Source organism: Medicago sativa, chromosome 5 (genome assembly GCF_051527215.1).
Source record: "Medicago sativa cultivar Bolivia chromosome 5, Bolivia_mono, whole genome shotgun sequence".
Lineage (NCBI taxonomy): Eukaryota > Viridiplantae > Streptophyta > Magnoliopsida > Fabales > Fabaceae > Medicago > Medicago sativa.
In genome coordinates this window covers 48275513-48288690 of record NC_140753.1, presented here as the reverse complement: position 1 = coordinate 48288690, position 13178 = coordinate 48275513, and the positions used below count along the sequence as shown (strand labels likewise).

General features: G+C 34.0%; 1 long non-coding RNA gene and 1 pseudogene across 2 annotated transcripts; both read right to left on the bottom strand.

Moving 5' to 3' along the window:
• Positions 1-219: 219 nt before the first annotated feature.
• LOC146922579 (aspartic proteinase-like protein 1) lies at positions 220-5156 on the bottom strand (annotated as a pseudogene). The gene is made up of 10 exons (XR_015012504.1): positions 4685-5156; positions 3881-4019; positions 2758-2993; positions 2399-2629; positions 2147-2285; positions 1765-1838; positions 1591-1684; positions 886-946; positions 619-690; positions 220-523 (listed from the first exon to the last, which is right to left on the bottom strand). The product of XR_015012504.1 is annotated as an aspartic proteinase-like protein 1 (transcript).
• A 1477-nt stretch (positions 5157-6633) lies between these two features.
• Positions 6634-12589, bottom strand: LOC146922578 (uncharacterized). The gene is made up of 2 exons (XR_015012503.1): positions 9428-12589; positions 6634-8881 (listed from the first exon to the last, which is right to left on the bottom strand). It is a non-coding gene; the product is annotated as an uncharacterized LOC146922578 (long non-coding RNA).
• Between the last annotated feature and the right edge of the window lie 589 nt (positions 12590-13178).

Below are 13178 nucleotides of genomic sequence, written 5' to 3'. Positions count from 1 at the left end.
TCAGGAATACTAATGGAACCTGAAATGGCCATGGAGTCTATTGGACTTATACTAATGGAACCTATTTGGCAATGGGTTTATTGAACTAAACTTAACATACTCTTTGTAAATTAAATCAAAAAGCTTACATGCCCTTTGAAAGAAAGTGTAGAGGTGGTTACCAAAAAATAAAAGAACAAAAAATGAAACCTATCATACACCAATACATACAACACAGCCTACAAGAAAACTCAGAAGTCCAGTTTACATAGAAGATAAAATTTACAAGCAGATTAGAATTTAAATAGATTTAACCAATTTACCAGAACAAAAGAAGACATAAGTGATAATGAATTTAACAAATGCCAAGAGTTAAGTCCAGGTTTGGCTGCAGAGGGTTTGGGGGATGTCTTTCCAGCAATGGCAGGCGGTACAGCATGAGTATTATTGGGGACACGCTGCTGCTGATTGGATGGTATCGAGTCTGGTGATCCACCTATGGACGGTGACGTAAAATTTGCTGATTCTCCCATGCTATCTTGACCTGCATCGTAGTGATTAGCATCGAGTAGACATTCACATGCCATAGAAATCATGGTTAAAGTTAACAATTTTTTTAAACAGGAATGAAGTACTCACAATTGGATCTAGACCAGCCAAACCTTAGATTCTCCCTATCAAAGACCATGTCATATCCCATCAGGAAATTTTCTGAAACAAAAATCATTGTCAGCAAACATGCATTTGCTCTCAAACTTGTTTCTTGGGGAGAACAAGGCAGGAAAAAGAAAAGTAATATAAACCATTAAAAGAACATGAATAAGGGAATAGGGTTAAGAGAGAGGATGCATGCAGAGGGAGGAAATGTGATTGTGTTTGATGTACGACATGCAATGGTATACTTACGTCCAATGGTAATAAATTCATCATCAGACTGGACTACAGCCAAACAAATGGTAGTATCTTCCTGCACGGTAAGTTTTATTTCATCAAAATCATAAAAATAAAAAATAAAAAATAAAAAATAAAAAAAACTCAAAAAAGGTATGAATTGGGGAATATAGAAGACTATATCATCCTTGCTATGAATTTTTCAAATCAAATATAATGTGTGTATTTTCCGACATTAGTTGCCATGTTGCTGAATACAAATTAAAAAGTAAAATATTCACTTTGTGGTTTGATTTGAAAACTCAATGACAAGGGAATAGAGAACGTGATATTAGTTTTATCCGATTTTTAAATCATAATAGAATCACAGCTGATCAAAGGACTGACTTTCTCAATGGACAGCTGATAGTCAATTCATATTCTATCATGTTTACTTGTTCAGCATAATGGTTACATAAAACATTAATAGTTTTCCTATTAAATGAACAAAGCGTATACTATTTTTTTAAAAATCATTTTTCCCATAATTGTTTGCTTTGAAATTCAATAGCACAGGTTTACAAACTTACAATTTTTCAATAAGATTTGAAACCCTTGGAAGGTTTTTTGTCTTGCTTAGTTTGTCACTTCCCTAGATGTTTGAATACTGAATCGAAAGTTTCAACCAAATACACTTACATTTATATTAAAAGGACATGGGAGTAGGGAATCATAAGTTACCTGATCGATAGAAATGAAAGGGTTTTGAATTATAAAAGATTGATTCTTAGAGAAAGTGAGCTTCATCGAAGGAAAGTTATTCGACTCCCGTGAACTGTCATGTAAAAGACAGCTGAGTTATAATGAATTTTAAGAATTCTGTAGGCCTAACTTCTTAATCATTCAGTACCCAACCTGGCATTATAGCAGTTGAAATCTGATTCGATTTGTGGAGAAGTAATCCGGGTTGCATGTACTTGTTTATCAAACTGTACTAAACAAATAATTACTATTAGCCCTGTTTAAGCACAATGGCAAACCACTACACTACAATAAAAAGAATAGTAAATAATCATTATGGTCTTTGAATGTGTCAAGCATTGTCACTATAGTCCTTGAATGTACCCAATTACAAAAACTTCCACGAATGTATCTTCCGTTAGTCAGTTTAGCCCATAACATTACTAACAAAAGACATTCAATGATGTTTTTGTTATTTCAAAACATTTGGTAACTATAATGACACTGCCTCACACATTTAGGAACCAAAATGACAACTTACTCTAAAAAGAATTACCTCTGCAACAACTGTTTCATAAACACCCTTGGGAAGATATGTGAAAGATGTTCCAGTGTCAATAAATGCTTTAAATTCAGTTTCCTTGTAACAAAAGCTCCCAACACAGAACCTCTCTACCCCAACAAAATAGTCAAGTCTGCAGCAACTCAAACAATTAACATAAAAGACAAACGAAGAACGCTTGGAACATGTTTAGATGTGACGATGAAAATCAGCAGAAGCTAAATAGTATTAAAAAACATAACGTACAATTCCCCGTCATCAAGTAAGAATGGAGTAGATCGTTGTTGGGTGGCATGCCCTTGATCGCCAAAGAGAATTCTTCCAGAACCATTCTCGTTTAAACAAATTGAGATAGAATTCCGAATAAGTCCTGCCTTTGCCAGCAAAGCTGGGACCGAAATGATTCCAGGTCCTAGCCCCAACAAACCATTGGGAGCAGCCCCTTGTAAAAAGCCGCCACTTTGTTTCCTACCGCAACTGTACACACAAAAACTAATTATTTTCAACACTGAGGCAAACCAAACTCATGACTTGTAATCTTTCTCAACATATCAAAATTCAATGAACAAATACAATATGATAGTGTTAGATCGTAATAATCATACCCAAGAATGACAGAGGCTTGTACGGAATTTTTTGTTGCATTATTAGATGCCAAATGTAGTTTGTCTTCAATAAGAAATCCAGAACTTGATGTATTGTCTGATGTGTACTCCTTAATATAAGGACAACGATCCTTAAAGCCTTTGCAATTAGAGTTTTGACTACACAACTGATGACCGCAAGGTAGATGTCTGCTGGAGCTTGACAATGATGGGCTAAACTGATTTAAATCCCTATCCTGCATCAGAGATGCCCCCATATATGAGGGAGCATCTGCCAATCAATCATTGAAAATGGCTAAATCTCTTGCCACTCTTAAGATCACTATTAAAGAAGCCCAAACAAGAACATCTATAGTATATTAGCATTTTTTAAAACAAAATTTTGGCGAGTTGGGTCCCGGAGGCTCACCAAGGTCACGGATGCCTCAAAGCTCAAAGAGCGATGACAGAGGTACTTTAATATTTCCCACCAATGAAGTCCTCATATCGGCAGCGGAATTCGAACTCAGGTCCTTGTGGGATCTGAGCTGAATCCCTACCAAATTGACCAATCTACATTGGCTACTATGGCATTTACTAATGAGAAATCTGAGCTTCATTATTACTTAAGATCATTACCAGATAGGTAAGAAGTATGGATATACTGACATGGGACATGGCACAGACACTAAACCAATGATACAACATATTTTGAAGTGTGATAAGGATTTCAAGTGCCATGCCAAGGAACACATGTCCAACAAAACATGCCAGCTTGATCTTAAGTACACTGTTTGATTTACCACATCCTACTTGATACAGAAAAGGTAATGCGATCAGCATACTTGATCTTAAGTACACTGCTTAATCTTCTATTAGTTATTAGCATATTCTTAGCCCTCTCACCCTCACATGTTTGTATTAGCTACTGAAGGGCTGTTTAACCCCGAAATCCCCTATATTCACACCACCAATGATTCACAAAATGAATGCATCCAAGGTAACAAAACAAAATCAAGAAGAAAAAAGCGTTAACTTGAATATGAATGGAGTAACGATGAAATTCTTCATAAACAAACAATGACAGAGAATGGAAAACATTAGAAGGATAAAAAGGCAAATGAAGTTTGTGGCATTGACATACCAACGCATTGTAGAAAGCAGCTGACAATGGAGCACATTCTATGCAATCACAAGGAACCCAAAACATATCACTACCAGTGTCCAATGCAACTAGAAATGAAACATTTGGAGTCCCTATATCAATCCATGTGTAATGCAACCTGAAATTCAACAAATAATGAGTTCAAACATGCCAATGCCAACCTTCTTCTGCATCAATTTTATTCCTACTCAATCCCAACCCCCCTTCTTTTTCCTATTTCTAGCAATTTGATCAATAAAAAATAAAATCCAAGAACTTATTTTTATCTTCTGCAAAAGCATATCTATCACAAGACTTCAATTCATGCATTTCAAAATTTACTCCAAAGGTATGGTATAGAGGACAAGAGAAACGATTCTAAATTTCATTTTAAAATCCAATAATTTATTTAATTAAATATATTTATCAACAAAAAAAAATATTAGGACATTTTTAACCAATCAATCTAATTCTATTGTAAAAAACTAATATGTATTTTTAAAAAAAAATTAAGACATTTTTAACCTATCAATTTATTTCTTTTACATTTCCTTCCTTGCAAAACCCTCCACAGTAAAATATTTCCTAAAAAGATCACATCTATGATCATCGTGTAGATTTAATAACAACTTTTACAGTCTTCTAGTAATTTTAGTAAAATTGAAACCAAAGTAAAATATATAAAATAAAAAGGAATAAAAAAAGAGTCTTTTAAAAATAGAAACAATGAAATATAAATAACAAAGGATGAAACAATGAAATAAGCTTAACAGAATTCAAAACAAGACACAAACATAAACTCACCAAACAAAGTCATTGCCAAAGGAAAGTGTTTTACTTCCCTCAGAAGGATAAAAAGATTGATCCTGTGAACCAAGTTTCATCTTTTGACGTGTAAGGTCACTGTTCATAAGCAACCTGAAATACTCAGAACTTCCTCTTTTAGGCCATGATTGAACCTTTTCACCACCATTGTTCCTTAAATGAACCTTTGCTTCATCAGAAAACCTGTGAATAATCCTTGATGAAAATGTGACAGCTATTGTAGTTTCCAAGACAAAACCTTTGGCTAGTAACAACCATAGAAGAATGCCAACAGCCATAAGTTGAAAAAAACTTAACTTCAGCTTCTGAAATATAAGTTTGTTTATATGAAATAAAACTCAAAAGGGTCACCAAAAATGGTGTTAGTTTTAAGGAAAATGGACTCTGATCTTTAATCTTCAAATTTGGTGGAAAGTTTTGAGGTTTTTTCTCTTTTGGAGAGAGTGTGAGTGAAACTAGTGGAAAATAGAGAAAGTGGGGTGCGCAGTGCGCATGTTTTGTATTGTACTTTGCAATAATGTTTTCTGTTGTGAACGTGGCGAAGGGTTAGAGGGGAAAAGGTAATGTTGTTTGTCTAATCTGTGTGTAAAGTGAGTAAAAGTGTTTTCAAATGAATTTTGTTTTGTTTTGTTTGTTTCTTGTTATGGTTATGAATGAGTTTTTAATTGATTTTAGAAAAATAGTGGTCCATAAAGGTTATGATGAGGGAGAAAAAATATGAGCTAAGAGGGAGAAAATCTAATATAGTCAAATGGATTAAAACTTTCTACAGTAAAAAATAATGAATAATTGATAAATTAGTTTATAGTAGATGAGTTTTTTTTTTTTTTTTTAAGGAAATAGACAAGTTTATAGAGAATGATTTATAAGCTAATTTAAAGTTGGTAACAAATAAACAAACTGATTAAAATTTATAGTATTTGATAAAACTAATGGTTAAACTCGTTTATAAATATGAATTGACATAAAAAATAAATATTTATTAAATATTTTTTTCAATCAAGACTACAAGAGTATAATTGAGAGAAAAATAACTATAAACTACTTGAATTAACTCTTCAAAAACCACTAGAAACTAATAAAAATAAGTTATAAATTATTGAGTAAATTATCGTTACCAAACAAATGTTTTTCAGTCATATAAACTTATAAGTCATAAATTCAAAATGTGTCTTGCAAAACATACCTTAATTTTTATGAGAAATTTTTGGTCAAATTTTACCTATATCAAGCTAAATTTTAAATTATTGGAATCACTTTTCTCTAAGAAAAGTAGTGTTAAAAGAAAAAAAATGACTTTGATTGAAGTTAGTCCATAAATATACGCCTTAAGCAAGTTTTTGGCGCTCGACTGAGATCAAACAAAACATATTTTAACATGTTATATTTAAAAAATTGAAGCGAAGTTTTCTCTAGAACTATTGTCGAAAACAGGCCCGGCCCTGAGGGGGTGCAAACAGCTCAACAGAGCTGGGCCTCCCTCAGCCATGGGCCTCAATTCTTTTTTTCAATATCCACTAATACTACTGCCCTCCAATCTTTTTTAGTACCCCCAGCCATTTTCTGTCCTCTTGTTTTAGCCTTTTAGGCCTATTAGAATTAGGTCCTCTTGCTTTTGGTGTTAGGTGGGGGTTCGTCATGTATACGGTAGTCATTTTCACCTTTGGGTGTACCACATATATACGACACCTTATAATTATCTTTTAAACAAAAATAAATAGAACATTGCTCTTTTAAAAAAAATACGTTTTGATTTTATCACTAGTCTCTTTTCATTCCCAGAGCCGAGCCTCCGAATTCTTAGGGACGGCCCTGGTCGAAAATATGAACTTTATAAGTCAATAAGAATTTTGATCAAACAATTGGCTATCGTATGTTAGGTGTAGTCAACACATCAGAATTATATATGAAAAAAATAATAAAATTACTTTAAAAATTGAAACTGTTTAATTTAGTAGTGAATGCATCTATAGAGCCAGGGGTTTGATTTACATCATTCCAAAGTACATGTAGAGCTAAATACACTTTATTCTACAGGTAAATATTAAAAGGAGAATTCTTTTGGCTGGACATCTATATCTTCTAGACAAAATTTAGATTCACCTCCAACATGGGAGTAAATAGAGTCTACACTCAAAAATCACATTCTCCCATCCCTTATCAATAGCCATCTGCAGTCCTTCGGTAGCTTCGCCTTCGAGGATTGATAAGTTCGCTTGTTTCCAACTTGTTTGTGCCATCACAAATTCTCCATTGTTAGTTCGTACACAGCACCCAAAGGATGTAATACCAGTTCTTTCGTTAAATGCCGCATCCACATTACAGTTGAACCACCCATAATTAGGCCTCTCCTAATCTGGACTGCTTTGATTCCGAACTGTACCAGCCCGCGTCTGTTGCAACCTTTTGACCTCATACCACTGCTGTCAAGAATGCATTGTTTTCCTTCCAACAATAGGTGATGGAGTTACTCTCAAACTCTTCCACACTAGTTCATTTCGATCGTGTCATAGCTGCCAGAATAACAATGATACCAGGCCTACTACCTCTCTACTTTCGGACCTGCAAAAATCAAAAACAAATTCTGGAACAGTGTTGATTGTTGAACCGCGCCAGCCTGGGCAGTAGGATGCTTGACAGTCCAGCGTAATACAAACACTCACTGACAGAGTCACACCCAATGAAAGCGTGTCCAATCATCATCAAAATTTGAATCACACCAGGGGGAGTTCAACGGGCAAAGAATATGTCTCTGCAACAATTTCACACCCGTTAGGATACAACCCGGACAAAATGTGCCACAACAGATTTTTAGGTTTAGGTGGAGCAAGGACTCGCCATACATCATTTCTATCACCTTCTGCATAGAATTTGCTGTTATCCAATTTGTCCCTGACAATAAGGTTATAACCGGATTTAACCGAGTAATGCCTATTCCTAAGCGAATCACCCCCTAACTCAGTAGAAATTCTAAAAGTATCCCAGACCTTTCTTTATTGAAATGGCAAAATACATTGATAACTAACTAATCATAGCACAGGATATGTTAATATTAATATACAGTAAATGATATATCAAAGTGTACTACATAGCTACTTAAGCAAATCCCACCCACACCCACTGATAGGATTGACAAACTCTATCAAATAAACCAGTAGAAAATTTTAAGATCACTCCTATCATTGAACATATGCAACTCTTCTTCCACTGCATTCATCATTCGCGCGCACTTAAAATCCAAGTTGAACAATGAACCACACTTTTGAAAGTCATGCCCAGTTAATATGCACAAGACTGCGTCTGTTGCAACCTGTTGACTTCATACCACTACAGCCAAGAATACATAGTTTTCCTTCCAACACTAGATGATGGATTTACTCTCAAACTCTTCCACACCAGTTGATTTCGACGATAACAATGATACACGGCCTGCTACCTCTCTATTTTAAGACCTGCAAATATCAAAATGAAATTCTATAACAATATGAATCGCGCCAGCCATGGCAGTAGGATGCTTTGCAGTCCAGCCTAATACCAACACTCATGGACAGAGTCACACCAAATGTGTGTCAATTATACTCAAAATTTCAATCACACCAGTGGTAGTTTGATGGACAAGGAACATGTCTCTGTAACAACCTCACATGCGTTAGGATAAACCCCGGACAAATGCGCCACAACAAACTTTTAGCTTTAGGTGGAGCAAGGACTCACCGCATATCATTTCAATCATGTGCATAAAATTTGTTGTTATGCAATATATTCCTCATAAGAAGGTTATGACTGGATTTAACCAAGTAACGCCCATTCCTAAGTGAATCACCCCTTACCTCAGTAGAAATTCTAAAAGTATCCCATACTTTTCTTTTTTCAAATGGCAAAATATATTGATAACTAACTAACTAACCAGAGCACATGATGATAAGTTAATATTAATATAGTAAATGATATATCAAAGTGTACTGCATAATTACATAAGCAAATCCCATCCACTCCCACGGATAGGACAATCGAATTATAAATGTTGTTCTGTTTCCTCCATCAAATTATCCTTAGTTGGGATCTTGTTTTGGAGGTAGCCTTTAAACAAAACTTGAAGCTTCCGTTAGAATTAAATTGTTCCCAACATCCATTTTATGTATGATTTTCCAAAAGTTATTTAACATCTGGAGCAACCTAAAATAAACAAAGTAATGCCAAACAAAATTACAAATTCAAGGACATTGAACATAGAAAGAATTTATGTAATATGTTTGAGAACAAAAATTTCATTTTCAGTTGAGAAAGAAATAAAAAACCATAGTCACACTGGTTTGACAGAACAGGATGCTATATCGAAGGTAAAACATATTAAGCAATGTATCCCATTGAAAACATCGATAACTGATCAGGATAAGTCCACCACAAAGTTTCCAAAGAAAATGTCAGAAGAATTATCCTTCAACCAAGAATTTATTTGAGTTTTGTCATAATCAAACCCAATGTTAAAGATATAGTTTAACTTTCAAAAGCAATCCACAACTAGAATATATAAAATAAACTCATGTAAGTTATAAAAGGGACATAAAAGCCTGCAGCAAAGAAGTTAATTTAGGACGGAAAATATGGACATTAGGACGACTGAAAAAAGACAAGCATAATGAATTCAAAGGGAGAAATGCATAGTGACTGTTTATCTTGCTTTAAAAGAAATACATTTACCATGTACTGAGTTTATAATACCTCTTTGTATGCTGTATGGTTGGCACTCTTAATCGAACCTAGCTCGTAATACCTTTTGATGGTTCAAAACAGAAAAAATTTATTTAAAATTATATTGATCTGAAGCTTCATTAAATACAAAAATTGATAAGTAAATCTCCTAAATCATTATATCTTAATTTACTAAAACGTAATTGATAACATTTACATCTTATACTAACAGAATATCCTAATCTACTAAGACAATGAGGATGGGTAATGAAACATTATCTCAACAGAATTGTCACTGGGAATAAAGTAGATGAGGGCACGCGCATGCGCGAGGTAGCACTTTCATTGGAAAACAATCCGACTTACAAAGTGAATGGCACCATATATGCGACTGAGTCATATGAAAGAAATCTTTCTCACTGACTTACAAAGTGAAAAGCAATTTAGGCATTGAGATTGAAGGGCAAGGGCTCAAAAGGGAAGTTAATCAATTAATATGAGAAAACCTGAAGGTATCCAAGATTAAGAATTTAGAAACAATATAGAAACAATAAATCAATGCCAATTAATAATACACACTCAAGGACAGAAAACATGAGTTCAACAAAAGGATAATAATTTAGATAAAAGAAAAGAGCACACATACCTTAGAATAATACCCTCCACTCCACTCCACCAGATCAAATAATAATAATAATAATAACTATGACTTTGTATATATTTTTAAAACCAACACAAAAGAAGCAAATATGAAGGGATGCAGCCTAACACAAATCCCGGTCACAATACCTCTAGTAACCTTAAGGTGGATTGATCCTGCTCATGAGCAAAGCAACTGTGTTGTACCTGCAAAGACTCCAACGCTCAAGTTAGTTGTGAATTCGAAAAAAATTTGGTAAAGAAAAGAACATACCTTAGACATAATGAGTGAATGAGAGGCTACGGGACATGTTTGTAGTTGGTGGTTTACTGCTCTAACGGTTGGGTAGTTACAACTAAAAGAAGCATACAATAAGGCGCACAATGGGGCACAGTAATCTCCACCAGACCATCACAATTGAGAAACTAATATTTCAATTGAAAGCTACAGCCATCAAACTATCATGGAAACAAGGATATTAAGAAAAAGTGGACTAGTTTTATGAAATTCATACATTTTCTATTAAGAATCATGAACACTTGACAGGTAGAATTTTCTTACCAGAACTTTTTACCTTTTTCCACAAAGAAGCAAACATATCCGTAAAAGTTGTCATGTTATAGAAATATCAAAATACGCACATTTTTTAGCATAAAAAACATACATAAAAGGATGGCTAAAAGCGTGACCGCAAATAGGGCAGACATGCGTCATTTTGCTGTTTACTTGAACCTATCGATAGGTAGCATAAAATACATAAAAGAAGCATTTAAACATAATAAAGAAATGTAAAGCGCTCAAATAATGTAAACATTTGTACATGGATCATGTTAAAACAAAGTCATTTTCAAGAAGTTCTGCAATCACCAAGGTTTACAATGTTAAAGATGCAAACAGAGGGAAAATTCCCATGAGTTCATCAACAAGACATATTAGTCTATGTATCATTGTGGGGTGGGTGGGAGGCATGCATATACACACGCGCGCACACTGACATAAGTACATATGTTTGATTGAAAAGAGTTACCAACGTCGTTGGGCATAAAGTATGGTATATCAATGCGTGTAAGCAATGTTGATACACTGATGTTCCAAATGAGAATTTCAAAAATATATCAGAAGTCCATCACCGAGGTTCCAATTGAAATTTCAGAAGAATTATACTTCAATCAAGAATTCATTTAATTATTGATATACACAACTAATGAGAACTAGCATAGTTTCAGATATGATTCATCCAAACACTACATTTAACAAGCATTAGAGCTTGGTCTAAAAGAGAAGCTCTGATTTGTCCTTTCCTTTTAGCATGGATCCAAACAGGACATTAAGCAAATGACTTTTAGTTAGTAATCTATATGTGGTTCTAAGTTCTAACAACTACCAGATAATCACAAATTATTTCTCTTCAGTCTTCACACATAACATAATCATTGAGCCTAAAAATGTTTGAAGTGTTTTACGTATAATTTTTCAAAAGAAAGCCAAACGAATTCCCTTATAACATAATCACATACTACGGTATACACCAGATAGCCTAGCAGTATAGAGAAATAGTTAAGCTTTCAAATGAAAGGAAAACTGTGTATGTCTTAAAAAATATATGCTCATGAATGATTTTAATTAACAATATCTCACATTGAAAGTTAAGAATTGAAACTTTGCGCGCACCTGAGTTATAGAAAGATTAAGTGTTTGGTTGGTACCTGCAAGCAAATACTCCGACGATCAAGTTAGTTAAGATCAATTCAACAAAAGATAACAATTTTGTTAAAAGGAAAGAACCTACATACCTTAGAATAATAGCTTCCACTCCAGAAGATCATGATGCATCACAAATAATAATAATTGACAAAGACGAGTTTCAAAAAAATAAAAAAATTGAATAAACTAAAATTCTTACCTTTCTTTCTTACCTTTATGAATCATCTGAGTGACATCAAAGTTTTGAGTTTCCGTTTTCTCTCGGCATCCAAGTCACAATGGGTGTTGGCATAACTTGGATGATGTTCTTCTAAAATCATCCGAATGATAGAGGGATCCCAAGGAATACGCTTTTTGGGTGCAGGCGGAGTTGATGGATCAGCAACCATTGCCAAACGAGATGCAATTGAAATGGGAGTTCGCGATGACGATGGTAATGGTGGACAACAGTAATTCTTCTTCAAAATCGGAGAATCCTGTTGCTTCCATTTTGGTGCAGGCGGAGTTGACAGATTCGGAATCAAACGAAAAGAAGGTGAAGTGGGAGTACGTGGTGATGATGACGACGGTGAAGAAGCCACCGGAGGAGGTGCTGATGATGATGATGAAATCATCGTCGGAGTTCGAGGGGAATTCATCATCAAAAAAGTTACACCGCAAACAAAGGAAAAAGACGATTGAGAATGAAAAAACAACAACGTTGTTGTTCTTTTCTTTCAATATGTTTGTTTGTTACAAGATTAGGGTTTTGTTTGATACGAGAGAGAGAGTAAAGAAAAGAATGAATGGAAAGTACATAACTACAAATATATATAATTAGGGTTTGTTTGATTTGATACTTGCTAGGTAGCTTCGCGGATTTAGGCGCAACGGTACTAAAAACAATCCAAGTTAGAATTATTTGTTTTTTTTATGTGGTTCTTTATATTATTTGTTAGAATTATTAAAGATAAAATTTTAACTTTTCAAAAAAAAAAAAAAAAAACTTAATAATTTTTTTTTCTTTTATAGAAACCTTAACATGTTAGATGACCCTTCCCCAAAAAAAATGTTAGGATGACCCTTATTTTAATTGATATGTTTTAATGCACTTTTAACCCATTAATTTTCTTTTGAAGGGTAACTTTTTTTTTTTTTTTTACAAGATTTTGAAGGGTAACTTGTAATTGGGCTTATACTCATTTTGATCCATGGATTTATAACGAATAGCCATAATAGTATATAAATGTATCGAAATTTCAAAATAGTCTATAATTTTGCACTTCCATAATCAAAACAGCCCCTCGTGGTAAAATGTTCCGTTAATATTGTCATATCACTTTCTCATTATACTTACTTATTGTCATATCATTTTCTATAGAAAAAGAGTTATTGTCAACATTGAGAGACTATATTAACATGTGGGACTACGTTAACTAACACATTGCACAATCAGAG